A 24,735-nucleotide genomic window follows, 5' to 3' on the forward strand; every position below is an offset into this window, starting at 1 on the left:
GACACGACCCCCCGTCACCTTCCTGCACAGGCAGAAGCCGAGCCCCAGTGCCAGGAAGATGAAGGCCAACATGGAGCCGCCCATTCCCGTCAGCCTCTTGCTGCAGGTGGCATTTCACGCATCCCTGGGGCACCTGCCAGCGTTAGGACCCCCAAAACCTCTCACAGACACCCCAACCTCCTCCAAGGACCCTCCCAGTCTCCCCCAGCCCACCCAGGACCCTTTGAAACCTCTTTTGGAGTCACTAATTTTAAACAATTAAGAATTAGAGAAAAATTATAGATTATGGCTAGAGATAGGCCTTGCTGGAACTAGTTAGAGCTAATGATTTAAGTGAGAAGCAGGATTTGAGATAATGAATCTCAGACTTAGGTAAAAAATTACTTTTCAGTGTAAGTTTCTTCAGCTGTGCTTATAATGTGAAAAAAGAAATTGATAAACGGGTTCAGGAAGATCACAGACCTTACATCTGGAAACCCATTTAAAAGTCACAAGGAAGGAAATTGGAATTGTACCAAATGTTATTTGTAATGTCCACCATTGTAAAGGTAGAAAGGTGAGAGTGAGGAAGAGCGGTTTTCCTTCATCTCTTGATGACCCCTACATGCCAAAATGACCCCCTCCTCAAATTACAGAGCCCACCATGCAAGCATAATGACTTTTTAAATCATTACCGTGCATTTTCACCAAACCTGGAGAATGGGAAGTGTTAGAATTATGCATATCTATTAATATTAATATGTATTAGTATTTTGGAAATTTAAGACTTGTAAATAAATAGACACTGGAATCTTTTGTCAACTTGCAGTGTGTATTAAGGGGTGACTCCCACACTCGCCCAGTGCTGTGATTAAACATCCACTTTGTAACTTTAAACTGTTGGAGAGGTTTTTTCTCCATTAACAGATTGATATTGATACTGGATCAATATCGCTATTTTGGTAAATCACTCCCAGTCTCTTCCCAGCCTCCCCAGGACCCACCAGAGCCCCTCCTGTTCCTCTCAGGATGCCACAGCTCCCTCCCAATTTCCCCCCACTGCCCCAGGACCCCCAAACCCTCTCCCAGTCCCTTCCCAGCCCCACCAGGACTCCTCAAGACTCTTCCCAGTCTCTTCCCAGCACAACCAACCTCATCCCAATCCCTGCTTTCCAATGCCCAATCTCCTTCCAGCTCCTCCAGGCTCACTCAAATCCCTCCCAGTGACACCCAGCACCCCCAAACTCCCTCCCAGTGTCCACCAGGACCCCCAGAACCTCATCCCACCCTCCCCAACATCCTTCAAACCCCTTCCCAGCCATCCTAAGCACCTGAATCCCTCTCCCAGTTTAAACCAGTCTATCTCAAACTCCCTCCCAGTTCCTCCCAGCACACCCCAATCCCCCTCTGGGCCCCCCCAGTGCCTCCCCCACTGCCCCCGGCGCTGTGGGGGCCGGGCCGTGCCCCAGTGCCGGCTCAGGGGGTGCTCCAGGCTGACGTGCTCCACCTGGCAGCTGGAGCTGAGCCCGCATTGCCGGGGGCGGTTTCCAGCAGCACCAGGAGCTGCTGGCTCCAGTCCCCGCTGGGGAGCACGGCAGTGGCCAGCACGTGGCCCGAGAGCTGCTGCTGGCCCTGGGAGCAGCTCAGCTGGATGTGGGCAGGGGAGAAATCCATCAGGGAGCAGAGCAGGCGGCCGGGGCCGGGCTGGGAGCTCGAGGGCACCAGCAAGACGGACACGATGGGGGTGATAGTAAAAGGTCTTAAAATCTTAGAAAATTTGGAGACTTAGCAAGAAAGTTAAGTTTGCCAAGCCCTGGGAAAAGTAGGCCCTGGGAAATGTTAGACCTTGTGCTCGCTAAAGATCAGTTCAATCTGCACCTGTGTAATCAGTAGATGATAAATGATACAATTGTTAGATGTGATTAGATATAATTATTGTTTAAAGAACATGAGGAACAATGTTAGGGGGCTGGGGGGGGATCATGAGAAATCCATGCTTGGGTAAAAATAATGCTTACAATAGAACGATGTCAGTTTAATGATTAATATGTAAGTTATATAAGGATAGAGTATAAAAATATGTTCAATTCAAAACCAAATCGGGTCAGATTTGGGTCTGTGTACCCCTGACACCCAGAGCTCTTCAATAAAGCACCTTCATATAATCATTCTGTGATTATGTGTGTTCCTGAGCTCTAATATTTTGGCACCCCAGGTGGGACCCTGTGAGTGCTGCTGAGCTCGCTCACGACCCGATCACGCTCCAGCCGGCACCGAGGGATTCTCGGGGAGCCCATCCGGCTGCGACCGTCTCCGCTGCTCACAACGTCCCCGGGAGAGAAAGGTAAGGTGCTTTACTTTGGTTTGGGTGCCTGCCAGTTAGACACAGCGAAAGCTGCTCGTGGTTGGGCTAAAGGAATTCCTGTTGGTATTGCCCAGGCGCCGTCTGTCAGACGACTGCGAAAGCGTCGCAGGTTCGGCATTTGGTGTATTGTAGTTGTGACATGGAGCAGGGTTCTGGGCTGCACTGCTCCCATACTGGGTACTTCTCCTTTGGGGTGCTTATTAGGACATTGGAAACAAGGTAACTTTGGGGAAGAATTACATAAGACTAAGTTAATTTTGGTGAGATCTCCCACAGAAAAAGACCCCAGCGACCCCATTTCATCTGTTGGTAGCTATAACCCCCCTCTTCTCTCTCTCTTTACTTTGTTTTCTTTATCTCTCTCTCTCTCCCTCTCCTCTATTGCACAACCCTTGTGGTTGGCACTAAAATAAAGGTACATTATTGTTGTTATGATTTAAACTGAAATCCCTTTGTGTCCTTTTTGCACTCTGAGATCAAACAAACCTCTCACGAGTCCCACTGGCGTTATTGAATCCTGACATTTAAACTGGAGTCACGGACAGGATTTCTGACAGACAGAAGGGGCTGCAGGTTTGTTGTGCAGTCTGTATTAGGGGAAGGACGTCTCGCTCCAGCCGCACCCAGCCCGACACTCCCAAAAGAGTGAGCGGTGTCTAGAAAGCAAGGGGGGCAACTCGAATTTCCCACAAACTGCACACACCGAGGTGAAAAGCACCCCACACTCACTTGAGGGCTCTGTCTGCAGAATTTCACAAAAGATCTCTTAGTGCAAAAGGGCAGGACTGTTTTTGTTCTTGTTGTGTGTATGAATTTTGACTGCTTGGTGTAGCAGAAAGACAACCAGAATTTTAAACTGAAGGAGTGCCTCCCAAGCAGATTTGGTCTTCTCACCCAAACAGGGAAGCAAAAAGTTGCGTGTGTGTGTGTATAATTTAAGTTTATACCTCCCTGTCGTGGTTTTTCCCTTTGTAAAATGACTGAAAACAGCAGTGCAAAAGTTAAAACTGCATTTTATGCATGTTATGCTCTGTTAGCAAAACACAATGCCAGACCTTCTCCAGGAGGGAAAGTTGGTGCTCAATAATTGGTTTAATTTGGAAAATGTGATTGACAGAGTATGTTCTTTACAACATGAAACAAAATTTAAACTGGGCAAAAATAAAATTGTACTCTGCTCAATTTTGGGAGCTTGTCTTACAGCAGCTATAGAAACTCGCTGTAAGTAAAGAAGTGAGGAAAAAACTACAATAGACTCCCTCCAAAACCTAGTTAAAACTTTGCAAAAACAATTGGATGAAGAAAGAAGTAAGATCAATCTGTTGCAAGCAGCCCTCCATAAAAAAATTCAAAAAATACTGACTTGCTAAAAGAAACAAGAGAGGGAAACCCCTCTCATTATTCAAATTTACCCTCAAAAAGAGCTAACTTGGATAAAATTGTGGGGAACACTGCTGTCCTAGTTTGAAACCTCTAATTAAAACAGAATATAATTATATCAATGATGAAAATCTTGATCCACACATAACTACTAAAAATAGAAAAAAGGAAAAAAAAAAAGAAAAAAGAAAAAAAAAGAGAAAAAAAAGGGAGTACGGGCGTCTCCCTGACGAGTCAGAGACAGAATACGTATTCCCAGTGTCTCTCACTAGAGGTGATCAAATTCGATTGAGGGAACTGGAATCCAGTGGGCACTGGGGACATGAAGTCTTCTTAACAGCAGGAGACAGACGTAACCCATGGTCCCCAACTCAGCACACAGCTTATTGGGCAGAGGGGCTTCACCCCTTGGAAAGGGGGGACCCTATAGCTATAGTGAGTACCCCAAACCAACTACTGAAAACATTCACAAAGCTGCCTGCTTGCAAATGATACACAAAAGAAAATTAATGGCTGGCTGTGAATCATCAATGTTGTTACCTGTGAAAACTGAAATTATGACCCCTTTCATTCAAGGCCTTCCAGAATCACTTAAACCTACAGCAATTTTCCTAAAAAACCAAACCAAACCGAACCAAAATAAAACATAGCAGCTATAACCTCTGTGGATAGACAGATTTCTTGGGAACCCGACTGCTCAACCTGGTTCCACTGATCCTGGGTTTACTCCCTTCACCACCCCCTCTCAGCCCACAGGTTCACAATTGTGTTCTCCTGCTAGGAACCATAAAATTTGGACACAGAGAAAAGTTGCAAAAGATCTAATTAATTACAGTAGCAATTATGGACCTGTAAAAATCCCAGAAGAAAAATCAGAGAAAGCAAAGGGTGTTAGATACATTGGTTCTGTTAATGAAAACCCAGAAAAGAGAAAACAAATCTCTAACCGCCCATATTGGTGGTCACTAGAGATAAAGAAAGGGGTCCCCAGAAACATAATGGATGGCTTATCACTTAAAAGTTGAGTAAAGCAGTTTCTAATTGGCACTGTCCCACTGTTCATTGTATCAAATGCCCCATTGTATAACCCAGCACAGCTCCACAGGCTCTGGGCTGGGAGCCAAAGCAGTCTCCTTCTCAGCTTCTGGGAGTGGAGCCCAAACAGCTTTAGAATCAGGGAAACTGGTAACTCTGCCTCTCATGGGTGAGCAGAGAGGCAGAGGTTGGTTGTATTTAAAATGCTCACTAGAAATAACAAAACTGGAGATGTACTGATTATAACAATAGTGGGTCCTAAACGTACACCTATTACTTCTGTAGTTAACACTCGAGCCCAAATTTCTGTGTTGACCAATACAGACTAGTACAGGATTTGAGAGCAATAAATGGAATAACTAAAGATATTTAGCCAGTGGTAGCTAATCCTTGCGCATTGTTAACATCCATAAAAGAGAAATAGAAATGGTTTACTGGAATTGATTTAAAAGATGCCTTTTTCTGCATACCCCTTGACAAAGAAAGTAGGAAACTGCTTTTGAGTAGGAAAATCCAGAAAATGGAAGGAAAACCCAGCTCACCTGAACACGACTCTCACAAGGATACAAGAACAGTCCAACCCTATTTGGAAGCCAGCTGGTGAAGGAGCTGGAGATTTGAACTGAGAATGGGCAAGTTCTGAGGGAGCAATACCTGCTGTTACAGTATGTTGATGATATACTGACAGCTACAGAAGAGAAAACAACCTGCAGAAAGGTAACAATTGAAATTTTAAGTCAGCTGGGAATGGGAGGATATAAGGTATCTAAAGAAAAGGCACAAATTGCCTGGCAAACTGTGATTTACCTGGGGTGTGAAATCTCACAAGGGCAGTGTAAGCTGGGTACTAACTGTATTCAAGCTATTTGTGCCATTCCAGAACCCCAGAACCTACATGAGCTACAAGTTTTCCTTGAGATGACAGAGTGGTACCACCTGTGGATCATGGACTATGGACTAATTGCAGAGCCCCTGTATGAAGCCCAGAAGACACAACCGCTTACCTGGGGCAGACCACAGAAGGAGGCCTTCCTCAAACTGAAGGAGGCATTGACAACAGCTCCAGTGTTAGGATTGCCTGATCTATCCAAAGATTTTCAGCTGTTTGTGCATGAAAGATCACACCCAGCACTGGGAGTGCTGACCCAACATTTGGGAAGCTGGAAAAGGCTGGTAGGCTGCTTTTCCAAACAACTTGACAACGTGAGTGCTGGATGGCCTTCATGCCTGCGAGCAGTTGCAGCCACTGTGATGCTGATCCAAGAAGCCAGGAAACTCACGATGGGTAGACACACAGATGTCTATGTGCCACACATGGTGACCACTGTTCTAGAACAAAAGGGGGGCCATTGGCTATCTCCAAGCAGGATGATGAAATTCCAGGTAATCCTGACTGGGCAGGATGATGTCACACTAAAGACAACTAACCTTTTGAATCCAGCTTTGTTCCTAGGTACCACAACTGAAGAAGGCCCATTAGAGCACGACTGTGTAGAGTTAATAGAGTACACCTATTCAGCAAGAGAAGACCTGAGAGACATCCCACTGGAGCAACCAGAGTGAGAGCTATTCACAGATGGAAGCAGCTTCGTGGAGAACGGGACCAGATAGGCTGGATATGCGGTAACAACAGTCAGTACAATAGTGGAGGCAAAAGCATTATCACCAAATCCATCTGCCCAGAGGGCAGAACTGGTTGCCTTAACCAGAACACTAGAATTAAGTGAAGGGAAAAGGGTAAACATATGGACTGACTCAAAGTATGCTTTTGGAGTAGTGCATGTACACGGGGCACTGGGGAAAGAAGGAAGACTACTGTCTTCTCAAGGTATATACATTAAACATCAAGATGCAATTTTGCAATTGATAAAAGCAATACAAAAACCTGAAGAATTAGCAATTATACACTCTAAAGCACACCAATCAAGAAACTCCAAAATTTTGTGAGGAAAATCGAAAAGCAGACTGGACAGCCCGACAAGCTGCTCGAGAAGTGCAAACAACAATGGCATTGACACCTTTAAAAGTTAATGGATGTCAATTCAATTTGCCTCCAAAGCCGAAATATTCAATAGGAGATGAGAAATTGGGACATTTGCTAAATGCACAAAAGAATTCAGAAGAGTGGTATGTAACTGCACAAAGACAAATAGTGTTAACCCCACTGATAATGAGAGAAGTTCTACAAATTAAACAAAACAAATGTCATTGGGGTGCAGAGGCATTGGTGAAATTGCTAAAACAAAAATTAATCTCGGTACGGATGCTAACAATGGCAAAATTAACTCAGTGGCTCGACACAGGCATAGCTAGGGAAGATTAGGATAGGAATAGAATCAAGATAACACTTGGCAAGAACCCTCTAGTGAAGTGAAATTTAGGTGGGCCCTGGAGTCTTTGCTTGGTCCTATAGCAAACTATCAGAATAAAGAAACAGGTCAGGTAGATACATTAGCAAGAGTGACCTGAGAAAGATTTAAAGAACTAAAGGTACAATTACAATTTACTACTCCTGAAAGAGCATGGAGTGTGTGAGTTTTTTTAAAGGGATGGATTGATCATTGCTGCATCCACACCCCAAATGTGACTGCAGATGTAGAATATGACATCAATCAGTCGCAACAAATAGAGCATGGAGCACAGGAAGAGCAAAAGGATTTGTCTACAAGTTGGTCAGGCAAAATCTTCAAAGGGTTAGGGTGGAATGTGAGTTCATGGATTAAATCTATCATTGAGAATGTGATCATCTTACTAATTGTATTCTTAGCAATTTGGTTAGCTGACAGCATCTTCAAGGGAGAAATACAGAAGAAAACGTCTTGGAACCAGAAAATAATAAAGGCACTGACACAAGATCTACCCCCACCATCTTCTGGTTCTCCAATTTGTGACAACATCCAGGACAATGCTTACATCAATCAAGGATTCGAAGAACATCAAGTATAAACTCAGAAACAAAGGACTGTATCAAGTGAAAACATTTGCACTTATGGTGAAGTGAAAATGCTTTCAAAGGGGGGAATGATAGTAAAAGGTTTTGAAATCTTAGAAAATTTGGGGACATAGAAAGAAAGTTAGGTTTGGAAAGCCCAGGGAAAAGTAGGCCCTGGGAAATGTTAGGCCTTGTGCTTGCTAAAGATCAGGTGAAACTGCACCTGTGTAATCAGTAGATGATAAATGATACAATTGTTAGATGTGATTAGCTATAATTATTGTTTAAAGAACATGAGGAACAATGTTAGGGGGCTGGGGAGAATCACGAAAAATCCATGCCTGGGTAAAAACAATGCATGCAATAGAACAATGGAAGTTTAATATGTAATAGATATTATATGATAGAGTATAAAACATGTTCAGCTCAAAACCAAGATGGGTCAGATTTGTGTGTGTATACCCCTGACACCCAGAGCTCTTCAATAAAGCACCTTCATATAATCATTCCATGACTATGTGTGTTCCAGAACGCTAACAGCTCTGTTCCTCTCTTCCAGCCCTTGAAGACATGGCACATAACATCAGCCCCGCCATCAGAAGCCTGGCAATTCAAAAACTTTGTATCCTCTAGGCAGTAGAGAGAACTCAATATTCCATCTTTGGAAACCTGCAAGATCAGCTCGACATGGCACAGAGGACACGGTCTCATCTCTCAGGCCTTGACTGGATGCGCTGCTGGAGCTCTGCTGAGAGCTGATCTGGGAGGCTCTGTCTGCTGGGGCCACCTGAGCCAGCCAGGATTTTATTTTTCTTCAAAATTGTTCTTTCCTTATTTTTGTTTTTGTTTAGTATGTAAATATAGGATATGTTATAAATACACAGACTCCCAGGAGCTTTCTTTTGCTGCCCAAGGTCCACAGGATATCGGGGAAGAGAGGGAAAAGGGTCCTTGTGCTCAGCAACCTGCCGGGGTGTGCAGTGGTGAAGGGAAAATGGCCAGAAGCCCCTTGGCCTTTGGTGGTTTTGCTGAAGCCACAACCCCTGTCCCAGCCAGGAAGTGCCATCTGTGTCCTCGTGCCCGTGTGGTGCTGGCTGGGCTGCTGAGGGCTCCCAGGTGCCTCTTGATCCAGCTCCTCTGGAGCTCCTGTGGGGCTGCGGCGCTGCAGCAGAGCCACGCTGGGGGAGACCCTGAGGGAACAGGGTGCTGGGAGGCCATGAAGGGATGAGGGGCTGTGGAGGCCCTGACGGGACAAGGCAGTGGGAAGGCAAAAGGGGGATGTGTGAGGGAGTGGATGGCAGGAGGCTCCGAGTGGATAGGAGGCCCCTGAGGGGCCGGGGTGGTGGGAAGACCTGAGGAACTGGGTGTCAGAGGCCATAAGCAGCCCCTGGGCAGCCGCCTGGTTCCTGACACCCGGCTGATCTGGCGCTTCCCCAAAAAGTCTCCCAGGCCTGCAGCAGAAGCCCTCGAGGCTGGGACACCACCCCTCCAGGAGGGTGGGGACAGCCTGAGGTGTGCTCAGGCTGGGCTGGCTGGGGACATGGAGGGCAGGGGGGTGCTGCCAGGCCACGGCCACTGGGTGCCTGCGATGAGGGGCAGTGGGCAGAGGCAGGGCTGGCGGCCAGGCCGGGCCCTCACGGCTGCCCAGGCCACGGTGCTGTGACCGAGGCCCCCCTGACACAGAGCTCGGGGCCCACAGAGCTGCTGCCACCATGGGGAGGGCAGCGATGTCTCCTCCAGCAGGGCTGCCCAGTCACTGCTGCCCAAGCAGCTCTGGAGCCCACAGAAACAGCAGCAGAGTGTGCACAGGAACAGCAGCAGAGTGGGCACAGGAACAGCAGCAGAGTGGGCACAGGAACAGCAGCAGAGTGGGCACAGGAACAGCAGCAGAGTGTGCACAGGAACAGCAGCAGAGTGGGCACAGGAACAGCAGCAGAGTGGGAACAGGAACAGCAGCCTAGTGGGAACAGGAACAGCAGCAGAGTGGGAACAGGAACAGCAGCAGAGTGTGCACAGGAACAGCAGCAGAGTGGGCACAGGAACAGCAGCAGAGTGGGCACAGGAACAGCAGCAGAGTGGGCACAGGAACAGCAGCAGCCCGAACGTCGGCACCTGTGCACTGAGGCGTCCGCAGCAGCCGGGTGCCAAACAGGGGGAGGCTGTGGGCACAGCTGCCTTTGGTTTGGCAAAAGGCTTCAGCAGAATTGGCCACAATGGCTTTCTCTTGACTTGCCAGCCTCACAGCAACGCTTGGCAGCTTCAGCTGCAGCCTGTGCCCGTGACTGACTTGGATGGCCGTGCTTGAGGGCGGGCTCGCCTTCCACACTCAGGTGTCCCAAGACAGCGGCCTTGGCACCATCGTGACACAGAGAGAGAGAGACTCAGGACATGAGAACACAGGAACAGCCTGTTTGGCTCATTCTTGAGTTTGCTGCTCCTGCCTAAAATAATCATCAGGAGTATATGCTGATATAAAAGTATAGCTGAACACCAAGGACTTTTTCTGTACTGTCTAGAACTAAAACCTTCTGTGACTGTTCAGAGACTATAAAATGCAAGGCGAGAATGACAGCTCTGGTTTGTAAGAGTCCTAAAAATTTTGACATGTGATTTTTCTAGTCAAGGATTTTAATTCCAATGTGGAAACTACAAAAATATTAAAATTTGTTTTCATTGGCAACCGCTTTGAAATGGCATCAGCACACCTACAGGTGTACTGAGGACAGTACTTGGCAATTCATGGCTTCAGATGTGGGAGATAAATATTTTGCCCGGTTTCACCTTGAAGTTGAAGTTTTCCCAGGGCTTTGATTGACTGGTCATTGCAGGTAACTTTAATAAATGCAAAAGGATGTGAAAGCACAATTTCTGGAGAATGTGCACTGGGGACAGAGAGAAAACCTTGAAAACAGTCAGCAGGCTCTGGAAAACTTAAAAAAAAATTAAAATTACTAATGTAAAAATTACTAATGTAAAAATAGATGTAGCTCTGTGACTGTTCAAGCAGGACTCTGTCTGTGGATGAAATGTTTGCCTTGCATCAGCTGTACCACAGACAGACACACAGCAACTGGAGCCTTGACCATCAGAGACTGGGCTAATGTTTGTCCCAGAAAAAGACAGAGAAGATCCCACTGATACAGGACAGTGCCTCTGTACAATCTAGCCATCCTGGGAAACTCAGCAGCTGATGGTGTTTTTGTGCTACTGCAAACCCCTTCCATGAAAAACATCATTCCAGGAAGGAGCAACATCATCTGACAGATAGCAGCAATAGCTCCACGAGCTCCTGCCAAGACTCCAAAGGAAGGAGCCCAGCCCCCAATTCACGGGGCTTTGGCTTTGGCCCTCTGGCACAGAAGCCCCCCAGGGGCACAGGTCTCTGGGGCAGGAGAAGGGCACCAGCACTGCCAGGGCTCGGCTGGGGTGGCAGGTCTGCCTCGGTGGGGACTCTGCCACACCTGCTGATTTCAGTGCTGCCAGGCCCCTGTACAGATTCTGTGCAAGGCCCCGTGCCCTTCCTGCTGCAGCTGCCTCGGCAGCCCTGGGGGCTCCTTCTGCTGCCCTGAGCCTGCAGAGCAGGGCAGCGTTTGGTTGCTGTTCCTAAAGATCCTGTCAGGCTGTCTTAGACACTTTGGGCAAGGGATTCCTTCCATCCTGGGCCACTTTGGGGGGGATGGGGGCGGAACCAGGAAGGTGGCAGGGCGTGCAAGGGCCGTTAGTGACACGGCGCAGCCTGGTAACCGTGGAATGGAACGGTGAAATGGACAAGAGCTGGCGGTGACAAGAGCACACCAGAGTGCCTGGTGCATGCGACGGGACAGGACACGCCAGAGTGGTGCTGTGAGGAGCCCCCACACAGCCCACTCGTTAGTGCCTGACCCGGAGCTTTTCTGAGGCGTAACTCCTACAGCTCACGTTGTGAGCAGACTGTGGGTCTTGGTGAGCCGGAGCTTTCCGTTGACATCTCTTTAGAAGGTGCTCCCAAGGCCCGATTTTGTCATGGCGGGCAGATTCTTCAGGATATTCAGAGTGTTCCGACGGAACAGAAACACCGACCCTGGAGCTGCCCCAGCAGAACACCCTGAAGAGCCAGAGCAGTTCCAGCAAGGGCAGGATGGTGAGTGGCAGAGCTGGGCCGCAGGGCTGAAGCTGCAGCCAGCTGGGCCCTGCACCATCCCATCCCATCCCATCCCATCCCATCCCATCCCATCCCATCCCATCCCATCCCATCCCATCCCATCCCATCCCATCCCATCCCATCCCATCCCATCCCATCCCATCCCATCCCATCCCATCCCATCCCATCCCATGTGGACATTCCCAAGGGCAGGACGGAATATGGGCTGGGTCTGACCCCTGGCAGTGGCCGTGCTCCATCCCCTGAGCCACCCCAGGGCTGTCCCTGCCTGGGGAGTGCAGGGCTGGGCTGCGTTCTCCGGCCTCTCCCGCAGCCCCTCAGCTCTGGCTGCTCTTTGACAGATGCAGCCATGGACAGGACACAAGAGCAGGAGCCTGCCCATGGCCGCTTCCGCAAAATGCTGAAGGTACCTGCAGCCATCCCCACCTGGGCTGGGCCTGCTGTCACTGCTCAGCCCAGCTCTGCACATGGAGCACTCCTTGGAACATGCCTCTCTTCCCTGTCCTTTGTTCATTCTGCACAGAGGTTCCGCCGGTTCCTGCCAATTCGGCATAGAAAGATCAGCCCCAAGGGAACTGAGGGCACAGCTGAGCCTGACTCGGGGCTGACCGAGCTCCAGGCAGAGCCTGATGTCAGCCCAGATTCAGCTGCGCCCTCACAAGACTCTGATGCTGCGGTGAGTGATGCCAGGGCAAACTCTGATGTGGCACTGACTGAGGACATGGCCATTCCAAACACCAGAGGGACTCAGGGCATCACAAATACTGACACTACGCCCCCTCCCATGGTGAGTCACGCACCTAATACGGATGTTTTTGAAAGGGGGGTGTTCCTTCTGACCAGCAGGTAGCCAGCCAGGGGCCAGAACTGGAGGTCTGGCACGATCGTGTGCCCCTTCAAGCCACATCCACAGGGCCCCCTCAGCTTTTGAGGCCAGCACAGTGTGGCAGGAAGGGAAGCACTTCTTGGGAGAAGCTGGGGAAGCTGCTGCCTTGGACACCGCTCCAAGTCTTCCCCATTCCTACTCTAGGTGCCAGCTATTGTACGGAGCATTCACCAGTGTCTTATGCGCTCCGTTACGGTGGATGCCAGGCTGGCCACTAACATCGTGAGGCTGGCTGAAGAATACCCGGACGAAGTTGTGCTGACCCTCCTGCGCTGTGCCCCATCGTGTGACAGGTATGGGGCCCACGTGCCTTGAGAGCTCAGGGCTCACCGGCCTTTAGGGCCCATTGCCCTGCACAGCCTGTCCAATGGGCTCTGCCCAACAGGCAGAGAGCTCCAGGAGCCTCGGGCCCCTCTGTTTCCTGAGGCTGCTGCCAATGCTCCCTCCCTGCCCCTCAGGGCACTGGGGCTTTGTCACCTGGGACCCCACAGCTACACAGGGCATGGCTCTGTGACTCAGACACCCCTGACACAGAGCTCTGATCTCACAGAGCTGCTGCAGTGATGTGGCAAACCATAGCCTCATCAGGACCAGCAATGGAGAAGGTGCTGCCAACTCTGCTCCATGTGATGGAGAACTGGCCACTTTGCAGCATCTGCACCTCTGATGAGGACAACAAGGACGTTTTTGCTCTGGCTGTGAGTTTGTGGAACTGGCCTTGACTGTCCCCTAGGTCGCTTCTCCAGCAGCTCTTCATCCTCTCCTTGCCTCAGGCTGGGCTGAAACCTGGGCTAGGGGCAGGCCCAGGGGGCACCAGGCCTGCTGCTTCCCCTGCATCTCCCCTTGGGCTCTGCCCCATGGACGCCTTGGCACTGAGTGCTGTCTTGGTGTGCTTCTTTTGCAGGCAACTCTGGTGCTCTGGGTGATTCTGCAAGTGCCTCAGCGCCATGAGGCGATGATGCATTATTCCAGCTCTCTCTTTACGGCTCTGCTGTTGCAAGTTTTCACCACCACACAGCTGATGCCAGCAGAAGTTGATAACTTCTGGAGAGCATGCCAGCAGGAACACCACCTTCCCAAAAAACCCAACAGGTGCCAGTCCTCCTGTCCTTCCCATGCCCTTGTGGCTGACACCAATTCACCCAATGTGACCTGGGCTTTGCTCTGCACACAGGTTTGCAGCGCAGGCCATGAAGGCTCTGCTCTGCTTTCTGCACTATGACAATGAGTTGATGGCCATGGAGCGCAAGTGTGGCTGGGAAACGCTGCTCCGTGCTGACACCCAGCACTATGCCGTGGGTCTGTTGGCCAGGTGAGACCCCTTCTCACCACTGCCTCTGAAATGTGTGCCCTGTGCCCAGGGTGCCCTACCACAGTCCCTGTGGTCCTGGCCAGAGGGCTGTGCCATTGAGGGATGGCTGAGCAGACTGGAGAAGTCTGAGAGGAGGGTGCCCAAAAGGAGCCCCATGGTCCCAAAACACCCACAAGTCCCTCCAGGGATGCTGGGGAAAGGCCAGATCTCTGTGAGTCATCCCTGGGAGAGGTTTGCCCCCCCACCCCCCACCTCATTGTCTTGGTGCCATTTCCCCCCTTCCAGGGTGATGCGCCGTGACTTGATGCCCTTGTGTTACCATGTCGCACACCAATTTATCCGGAGGCTCATTAGGGAGGAGGCACCTTGGGATCTGTCCTCCCTGGCATTCCTTGTGGAGGTGAGCCTGATGGCCAGCACTACCTCGCTGAGCTGCCTGCCAGCCCTGTCCCCTTGCATAGCCACAGCTGCCTGGGACGGTGCCCATGCCCTGTGCTGCTGCCTGGGCCCAGCCCTGCACAGTTCCAGGCTCCTGCTGGCTGGTTCCCCTGTCACTGCCCTGTGCCTTTCAGGTCCTGGATTGCCTACACTTGAGTGACTGTGGGTACTGTGTCCTTGAGATCACGTCAAGGCAGCTGCAGAGCGAGTGCAGGCAGAGGCGTCGCCTGGCGCTCAGAGGCCTCGTGGTGCTCAGCAAGGAACCCTCGCTGGTGAGAACGGGGCAGCGGCTGAAGCTGTGCTGGGCAAAGCAGCCCCTTGGGCTGGCTGTGATTCAGGAGCTGAGGCAGCTGCTCCCAGCTCTCCTGCCTCACCTGCCTGAGTGCTTTGGGACAGGCCTTTGGCCTCTGGGCCCAGCAGCAGCAGGGTGGGGTTGCAGTGCCAGGGCGGTCTTGGCACTGCAGCCGTTCAGGGCTTCCCAGCACAGCCTTGTGTTCCACACAGGCCAGACCTATACGCAGACTGTGTAAAAGCGTCCTGCAGCTGCTGAGTGACACAGACGGAGAAGTGGTCAGCATGTCTCTGTCTGTGTTCACAAATCTGCTCAAGAGAAAACATCTTCATTTATCAAGGAATGCTGCCCCCAAGATTGCTGAGCCACTTGTGCCTCTCTTTGACCATGTAAGGCTCTGTGCCCCGGCCACGGGCACTGGCTACTGCCCACACAAACTTTGGTCCTGTGGATTTTCAGGCCTTTGCCCAGGTGGGCTGGAGAAGTTGGCGCTGAGATCTTTTCCTCCTTCTTTCCTCCAGGACAAAAGCCACGTGCAGGTGCTCTCCATTCACCTCTTCTGCAAGGCCATGAACCTGGTAGTGGAAGAGGGAAAAAAGGCAATGGAGGGAATTGTGAAGCAGAGTCTGCTCCCACTCATTTTGCACTGCCACGATGAGAACCTGCGCGTGGCTGATGTGAGGTTTTGTGTGATGCTGGTTGATCTCTGGCAGGGGGCTCGGCTGCTTCCTGCTCTGCTGCCTCCCAGGCTGCAGCTTCCTCCTGGCCTTGGCACAGGGATGCAACTCCTGTGCCCTGGGCAGCAATGCCATCTCTGCATCTCTCCAGGCCTCTCGGGAAACCCTGCACTGTGCTGCCACCTTCTTGAAGAACACAGAGCTCCTGTGTGTGCTGCCAACAGAGGATCTGTCGAAGATCGCCGAATGTGTGGTAAAGGACGGCCTGGAAACCCCAGCCTCAGCCTGGAGAAGCTCCCTGGCCCCAGTGCTCAGTGTGTGGGGCTGGCAGCTGTGGCCCAGTGCTGCACCCAGGGGTTCCAGCCTGTGCCCCACATGCTGCTCCCTTCCCTGGGCCACACGGGTTCCTCTCCAGGCTCCTGTGGCCCCGAGCCGGGTGTCGATAGAGCCCCAGCCCAGTGGGGCTGCTGGCCGGGCCTCAGGGCTGGGCGGGCACGGGAGGCCGGGGCTGGCCGCAGGCAGCGCCCGGCCGAGGGGCAGAGCCCGCACCAACCCTTCCCTCCTGCCGCTCTCTGCAGCTGGCACAGGACGAGAGGCGAGCGGCCGAGCAGGTGAGCCGGGCCCTGCCATATCTGGACAGCCCACAGGAGTCCCTGCGAGAGGCGGCCGTCAGCTTCATCGGTGAGCCACGAGCCCGGGCTCCCTCCCCGCCCCGCCGCAGCTCGGCCCCGGCTCCGGCTGCTGCCCCGGCAGCGGCACCCGGGCCCGGTGCCCTGGAGCCCCGGCTGCCCTCGGGGCTGCTGCTGCCGGCCTCTGGCAGCCGTGCCCTTGGGCTGAGTCAGGATGCGGCAAGGGCCCGGGCTGAGCCCTGCCGGGGCGGGAGGCCGTGTGGCCACAGGGCTGGCAGCGCCGCTGGCAGGGAGCTGTGCTGCTGGGGCCCTGACAGGCTCTGTGTTCCCAGGCACGGTCAGGATGTTCATGAACAAGGGCGCACAAGGAAGAGCTGCAGACCCTCAGTGAGGGTGAGTGAGAGCAGCAGGCTGGCACTGGGGGCTGGCGGGGGGCACTTGCAATGCCTGGGCAGGGAGCTGCAATCCCTGGCCCAGCTGCAGAGTGCTTCGTTCCCTGTCTGGGTGAGGGCGGTGTGGGCAGAGAGCAGAGAGATTTCAGGGACATGGGTGGGAGCTGTGGCCAGCACCTTCTGGCTGATCCTGTTGTCTGGTCCTCTCTTGTGGCCATTGCAAGAGCCAGGTGGAATGTCCTTGGGAGGAATGTCTCCTAGGATCCCTGCAGATGCATGCCCTGACCGTGCCTCTCCTCCTCTCTCTTCCAGCCACTGAAGCCCCGAGGAAAGACACCGCTCCATCCCACAGCAACCAGAATATCCAAGCTCAGTTTGCCAGTAAACAAGTGTCCCAAGAACAGCAGCAGGAGACACTGAAGAGGACACCACCTCCCAGTGCCACTGGAGACAACTGGCACAGCTGAGCCTGTGGGATTCTCACGGGGCTTCAGCCCTCTCCCAGCCTGTAGATAGCTCCCTCCAGCCCTCAGACTGTGCCCATCCCCTTTTTTCCCTCTATTCTTCCTCCCTTTTGACAGCTCCTTCCCTCCAGCCCTCAGTCCATGCCCATCCCCTTCTTTCCCTTTCCAGTTCATCCCTGTTAATAAACAGTTTGCCTTTTTCACTTAACCTGCATCTCTGTGGAGCTGAAGGGTCACAAATCCAGAGCGCTGTGACACACAGGCCCCTCCTGCCGTTCTCTCCTGCACCGTGTTTTGTGCAGAGACGCAGAGGAAGGAGCGCAGATCAGGCTGGAAAGGTCCCTGTGCTGAAGGCCTGGATCCACAGCATTGTGGAGTTAAAGGTGTTACTGAAGGCCAGTAGTGGGACAAGGAGCCTGTGTGTGTCAGGGAGCAAAGTTGTGTCTAAGGCCCTGCCGTATTTGGTCCTCTGTTGTGCACACCAACAGGATGACAAAGAGCAGACTTTGAAGGAAACCTTATGGGTCGACTGCTGGGAATTTGACCCTTAAGAGGAACAACGGATTGATCAATTGATGGGAAGTTAACCTGTGAAAGAGGAACAGTAACAATGAGGCTGTTATTGGCATGGTGACCTTACCTCCTGTACTGGCCAAGGGTGAGATGACATGGTAACTGGGAAAATTCCAGTCCAGGGGAGAAGATAGGAGGCTTGGTTCTGCAGAGGAGAGGCAAGAAGGACAAAATGCACGCCTTTTTGATGCAGGGCATGCCCTGAAGGTGCATGGCCTGCCTGCCCCTCCCATTGGAGCACCATGCTCCATCTCCTGCCGCTGCTCAGTGGCTTTTCACCAATCCAGAGGTTTGTATGTATTATTTGCAACAGCAACTAATAAAATAAGACTTGCTTTGCAATTTTGTGCACGGGCATCTTCCAGCACCCATGATGTTCTTGGCAACGAGGATGGGATGCCCAGAGCACAAAAACCCATGGTGTTTTGAGCACGTGTGAGTGAAAAATGGACGCATGTTTGAGTGTGGGTAAGAGAACAGGGACAGGGTTTGGGCAGTGGAGTGTATGGTTGTGTAATATATGTTGGTATAATTTGTGTTTTATTGTACAAAAATATAATCAAGTATCAAAGCATATTTTATACTTGTACAAAATCAAGTATAAAAGCATGTTTTATGTAAAACAAAAACCACAAGCAACTTAAGATTGCAAAAGCAGCTGCTGGAAAACCAGGAATTTGCAAGAGAATGACCCAGCAATTAAGATAACACTGAGAAGAGCTGGGTCCACCCAAGCAAGATAAGCGCTCTAAGGACCCTGTGATTAACGCCTGATACCGACCTGATCTGATTCTCCAGGACCATACATCTCAATGTTGGTTTCCCAAAAAAAACTACGCAGACTAAAAAGAAAACTCACTACGATTCTACATCTCAAAGCCTGCTTCCCGAAAAACCACTCAAACTTCATCTTCTTCTCAGAAAACTTGTTATAAATTTGTATTGTGATATTGGCTTTCGCAGATGAATATTATATGTTAAATACTTTTTAGCTATGTATGTACTTTTTTCTTGTTAACAAGTTTTAAGCTTAAAAGAATTTCCTAGGTACAAGGCAAGGAAACCCCAGAGGGCAAGGACAGTTGAGCCAAAGCTGCTTATCAGGAGAACAATAGAGCCCAAACTGTTATCAGCAGAAGATATGAAGCCCAGCTGCCCTCAAAAGGAAGGATGAGAGGCCCAGATGGTTATCAACAAGTGACCATTTGCAAAAGAAAGGAAACCAAACTTCAAATAATGCTGACCAGCTAGAATAATGATGACCAGCAAAAAATATGCTGACCAGCAGAAAATAAAAAAATTGTGGAAAAGCATGATCTAAGAAGGCGGAACCAGGGAGGGGACATGTTTGAATATGCATAAAATCCTCACAGCAGGGGGGGATAAAAAGAGTGTTCCCAAGATACCAGGTGTGTTCCTGGCAACCCGCCAGGGCACCCGGCCGTTTTAACCCTTTGCTTTATTTCCTTTGTCTCCTAATTGTCTTTTTGTTTATATTAAATTCTTTTTTATAATTTATTAAGTGAATCTCGTTTTTAAGAATAGGGCTGAAGAAACATTTCCAAATGCCATCCCGGGAAAGGAAAGGACGTGAAACAGCGCTGGGGAAGAGCGTCCCTCGCACAGCCCTCAGAGCTGCCACCATGCACAAGATGCCGGCCGGGGCTGAGGCGGTGCCACCGTGCACAAGATGGCGGCCGGGGCTGAGGCGGTGCCACCATGCACAAGATGGCGGCCGGGGCTGAGGCGGTGCCACCATGCACAAGATGCCGGCCGGGGCTGAGGCGGTGCCACCGTGCACAAGATGCCGGCCGGGGCTGAGGCGGTGCCTCTCAGAGCGCTCTGCAGCCTCTGCCAGCCCAGCCCCAGCCCCGGAGCAGCGCAGGGCGGGCAGAGCCCCCTTCCAGCCGTCTGCTTCAATGGACATTGACAGACACCCGGGCCACGGACACAGGCTGACACCTTTGCTCTGTGCACACAAACACGAACCAGACACTTGGGAACCTCGGCTGGCAGCATTTGCAGGGGAAAATACAAAGAAACTCCAGGGTTTGAATGTTTTCAAATAGAATATTTCATTTGCCAAAAAAAGGACCAAAAGCAGAAAGGGCCATCCCAGCCAGTTTCTTCCATGCAGGAATAGTGTCACAGTGACTGTGAGCTGATGAAGATGGAGATGGGATTTAATCCAAAGCAGATTGTGCAGTGGGTGCTCACCTGTGATATGTATCCCTCACAGTACCTATTTATTTGGAACACTAGGAAGATTATGAGCCTGGGCAAGATATTAACCCTTTCAATACACAGATGAGACCTACAAACCTTGTTCATCTCTCCAGGGACAGAAAAGGACAGAGTAACAACACACAAAAAAACAACATAAAAACATCAAAGTCAGTAAAAACAAGAGTTAAATCTCAGATAGAAAAGAAATTATAAAATGCCAGTTAAAACTAAAATATTCTTTTAGTAAAACCATAGAAATAAACAATGATATACTAAAATATCTCCTTTAATTCATTAATAAAGTATAAAAAACATTCAACCTGTAAATCTAAACAAAAGCATCCATTAAAGAAACCAAACAAGTGTTAAAGTAACTGTAATCCCATAAAAAGTTTGAACAGAATAATAAATAAAAACAATAAAATGCCCTTTACCCTCAGGGAGAGAAGAAGAAAACTTCTGTTCCCAAAGATGATCACAAAAACAAATGCAGAAAACCTTTGCCTTCAAACAACTCATCCTTAAAATAACACCCCATGAATTCATAACCCATAGAAACACCTCTAGGAGGGCTGTAAAAATGAGAAAAATGTCATGATAGCAAAATTTCTTCCCAGACGGCTGCTATTTGTAAAAATAAAAAACCACCAAAAAATCTGTTCCTCGTAAAAAATCCTCCATGACATAACAAGAAAAACTCCTGTCCCTACAAAAACTAATAAAAAACTATCGTGTAATGAATACTGTGTTAACATCCCAAGTTCTATCTCTATGTTGTCAGGTAAAAAAAAAAAAAAAGTCAGGAGAGAAAAAGCGTTCTGAAAGTTTTATTCTAGTTTCTCATTCTTGTACTCCGGTTAATAAAGTTTCTTTATTCCTTCTAAGTTTTAAGCCTGGTTTGCCCTTGTTATAAATGCAAAGGCAATTTTGGGATAAAATCAAAGAGAAATTTATTAATAAACAATAATAAGTAAAAACAGCGATAAAAACCCACAATAAAAAGATCAGCGCAGCGCTGGGTGGACAGGGGTCTACACCAGAGGTATAGGTTTCCCAAATCCACGTCTGAGCATCCTCAGGATTGGGGTTTTATAGGATTTTTAAGTCCTCAGGCCAAAATTCCAGGCAGGTTCCATTCACCAAGTGTCCTTGATTGTCCAGTGAATGGATTTCCTGACATAGAATGATGACATTATCTCGTGTCCGGCCAGAATCTCCTCATATGTAAAGGAGACTCTGTGTGTTGCAATGTTAGGTTTTTCATGACAGGGTGGTGGAATCCGGGCTGGTGCCGATGGGTATCTCGGCCGGTTTCCTCCTTTGTCTCCCCTGATTGCTTTTTCAACACAGAAATGTTTAAGTCTGGCGAAGTCTTTCTTTTGGAACTTGTCTTTTCCCACTGATCGGTTTCTCTACCCACTGGAATCCGCAGGGCGTTGCTTGGGTCCGGAGGTAGATAATTTCCCGAGCTAGTTTCATTGTTTTCCTGATGGTCCGTGTCCTGTGTGTTTGTTTGGGTTGATGGGCCGGTTTGGGTTAGTTATCTTGGGCGTTGCTGGCAATCAGCAACTCCTTGGAGAAAAGCCTCATCCTACTTTGAGGAGAGGCTTTTCCATGCTTTATATTTTGTTTTGTTCCTACAAAACATATCTTTCTTATATACACTCCGAATTTTTAATACAACAATAATTTATTACAGTCCCCCACCTAATAATTTATTACATTTAAAAATTCGTTACTTTCACACTTTCCTTTAAAGGAAAGTATCCTTTTCTTACTCTTTTTCATTATAATTGTCAATTTCAGTGGTCAGCATATGTTCGTTTTCAAATTTTTCTAAGGCCTTTAATGCCTTATCACTCTCTTTCTCTTCTTCTAAAATCAGTAATTTAGAAAGAAGGGCATTTTTATCTTGTGATTTTTCCGGATCTATTGGGAGGGCGGCAATTTGCATTCCTTGCACTACAGATTGTATTAGCCTAATCAGACAAGGAATTAAACAAGGCAAAAAGATGATTCCGGCTATTGAACATCCTATAAAGAATACTAGCTTTTTCCACCAAGCCCCTTGCCCGAAAATTTGGTCCCACCAAGAGGCTTGTAGAATAGAATTCCATTTTTGAACTGGCACATGTGCCACTTTCTTGATTTCCGCAGCTAGTCCCTTTATAGTCTCGCCATAATCATCTATTTCCATGCAACACTCTGATTCATTAAATCTTCCACACACCCCTCCCTCCTCAGCTAGCAAGTAGTCGAGAGCCAGTCTGTTCTGGTAAACAAAGGCTCTCATTTGAGAATGTTGCCTTGCTAGGAGTTCCAGGGCTTCTGAGGTGTGATTTGAAACTACCTCCATTACCGCTTGCAGTCGAATGAGCCGATTGAGGAGATAAATGGGGGTTCTATAACCCCAACTGCCATCATTCGCCCAAGTGGCCGGACCATAGTATTGTATGATTCTCTCGGCCGGCCATTCCTCCTCGTTCCATTTCTGGCTCCCTCCTGCTATCGGTAATATCTTTTTTAGGTCCCTCTTTTGTCGAGCTAAGGTTTCAAAGAGGGGAGCCCCTAGGGACTTACTTTCACCTTTTGGTAGTGTAAAGAAAAATGGCCGAATTAGTCCGAGTGTGCATGACCCTTTCCACTTCCGAGGTAATTCACTGTATGCCTTTTTCCCGCATATCCAGTAAATTCCATCGGGAGCTTCCCAGTTTTTATTAGTTTTTGCCGGATCCTCCCAATAATCCCTCAGGCCTATGAAAGTATGGAAGGGATTGGCCCCCGGTTTCTTGTTCCAACATAATCCGATAGTCTCTATCCACTCGCAATTGTTTTCCCGATAGGAGATCCAATATCCTTCGGGTGATTCTGGGTGCCAGATTTTTGTTTTCTTTTCAGAGTTTACCGTGAGGGTATTCACACACGGAGTGTATCCTACCAAATCGGTAAACTCTTTTCCCTCCCGGCTAATGCAAAAAGTCCCAATTATTCGATCATCTATGACCCATCCTTCTGGCCTCCGGGTTGTTTTTGAAAATTTTAATTCTGTCCCTTTTAATATCTGTTCCGGGGTCAATCCCTCTCCTTTCCATGGCCATCTCTCGGCTGATTTTAAGCCACCGCATATCCAGCAGTTGGATATACCTAATTCGGTGGCTATTTCCTGCATTAGATCAACAAACAGGTTTTGGTCGGGGCTGGGTAATTTCCAATTATCGTATTGTCTTTCTAATAGTTCATATTGTTCACTGAGAGAGTTTAATCTCTCTTGCTCCAGCCTTTTCTTTTTATTTTCCATTTCTTGTCGTTTTATGTCTATAGCTATTTGTTTTATTTTACTCTCTGGATCTAATCCCTTTTCATCCTTTGAAAAGCAGAACACTGGGTCAAATTGAAGACACGAGTTCTCATCATCTGACTTCAATAGTTCCAAAATTATGGGTTCATTATTGAATGTCAGCTTTGCCTCGTGTTTCACATTTTTCCCTTCCCAGTACAATTTTCCCCCCATCATGCATGGTTTTAAGTTTGCTTCATTGTAGCATGTAGGGTTAACTCGGTGGTATGCCAAAAACGTCGAGTGCTTCTTTCCCCCAATCCAGACAGTCTTATTACACTGTCCACAGACCTCGATTGGGGGAATTCCCTTTATTTCTCTTTTGTTTCGGAAGTGGGTCCTTGCAACCCCTATTTCTTCCAAGTTCCGAATGGGTTTTTCCTTGATACTTACTCTCGAATTCGAGCACCAGATTTTCTTTTTTGATTTACACAATTCGAACTGAGTGCCGTTTAACCAACAAATACCTGCGTGTAGTTCTAAAGGGCACTCGGTCAAGCGCTCGATTTTTGTGGCAGTCTGACACTGCTCACACTTCCCCTGGGGAACCTCCCCTGGGGGGACCTCGGCCTCTATTCTCTTGATCGAGCACATGACTAGGCTCAGGGACATCAGGATTCCCCACAATTGCATCCCTCTGCCATTCCCTCCGCCCGTACAAAAGTATACGGCGGGGATAACCATCTTCTCGGCAGCAAGGACTGTCTTCAGGGGCCCTTGATGTCCTGATGGCAAACCTCCGCTTAAAGGTTGCCCACCGAGATGCTTTAACTGGTTCAAATCTGCAAGGTACTTTTACGGTCCTCCGACACTCAATTTCCAAGGGTTCTGCTTTGCAATCAAGCTGACCCCCTAATCCTTTTTGATAAAACAGGAACCACTCCGGAGAGTCAAGTTCCAAAAGGCCCGCTCGAGTTGCAAGTATCAGGAATCGATTGGTCTGGTCTAACTCCCTCTCGTGGCACCTAGTGCACAATCCCCTCAGTTTATAACCCCTTATGCAATGAGTTACCCAAATCTGCTTACAATAAGCACACTTAAAATGTACAAACGGGAAACAATAACAATCGCGGATATTGCAACTTATCCTTTCGCTATTGTTCATTTGTGGTGCCTCCGGAGCTTGATTTTCAAATCTCCTGGCGGGGTGGTGATCTTCCACTCGGGGGCTTTGCAATCCGGAACTTTCTTGGCCCGAGAAAAGTGAGACCAACCTTTCTCGGCCGTTCGTACAGCGGTGTCCGTGGTCAGGAGAACGAGGAAGGGACCTTCCCAATGAGGACTGAGGGGAAGTTCCCTCCACACTTTAATCAATACTTTGTCGCCCGGCTGGATTTTGTGAATTGGAAATCCCAATGTCGTGCTTTGGGGAATCAGTCCTTTCTTCCGGAGTTCCTGTAGATTTTTATTTATAGAAATGAGATAAGGTTGTAATTGCACATCCTCTATTTGGGGGTGTGCCACCGGCATCCCATGCCTATATGGCATTCCATATAGCATTTCAAAAGGGGATAAACCGGTTTCAGAATGAGGCATGGTCCTGATGTTTAACAAAGCTAAAGGAAGACATCGGACCCAAGTCATTTTTGTTTCGATTATTAATTTGGACAATTGCGATTTTAATGTTTGATTCATCCTTTCTACCTGTCCCAAGCTTTGAGGGTGCCAGGGAGTGTG

The 24,735-nt window shown here is 49.2% G+C and overlaps 1 pseudogene; it reads left to right on the forward strand.

Annotated features, from left to right (window-relative positions):
- Positions 1-24,735, forward strand: part of LOC131588506 (zinc finger protein 850-like) — a 398,523-nt pseudogene that overhangs the window by 38,439 nt on the left and 335,349 nt on the right.

Source organism: Poecile atricapillus, chromosome 26 (assembly GCF_030490865.1).
Source record: "Poecile atricapillus isolate bPoeAtr1 chromosome 26, bPoeAtr1.hap1, whole genome shotgun sequence".
Taxonomy (NCBI): domain Eukaryota; kingdom Metazoa; phylum Chordata; class Aves; order Passeriformes; family Paridae; genus Poecile; species Poecile atricapillus.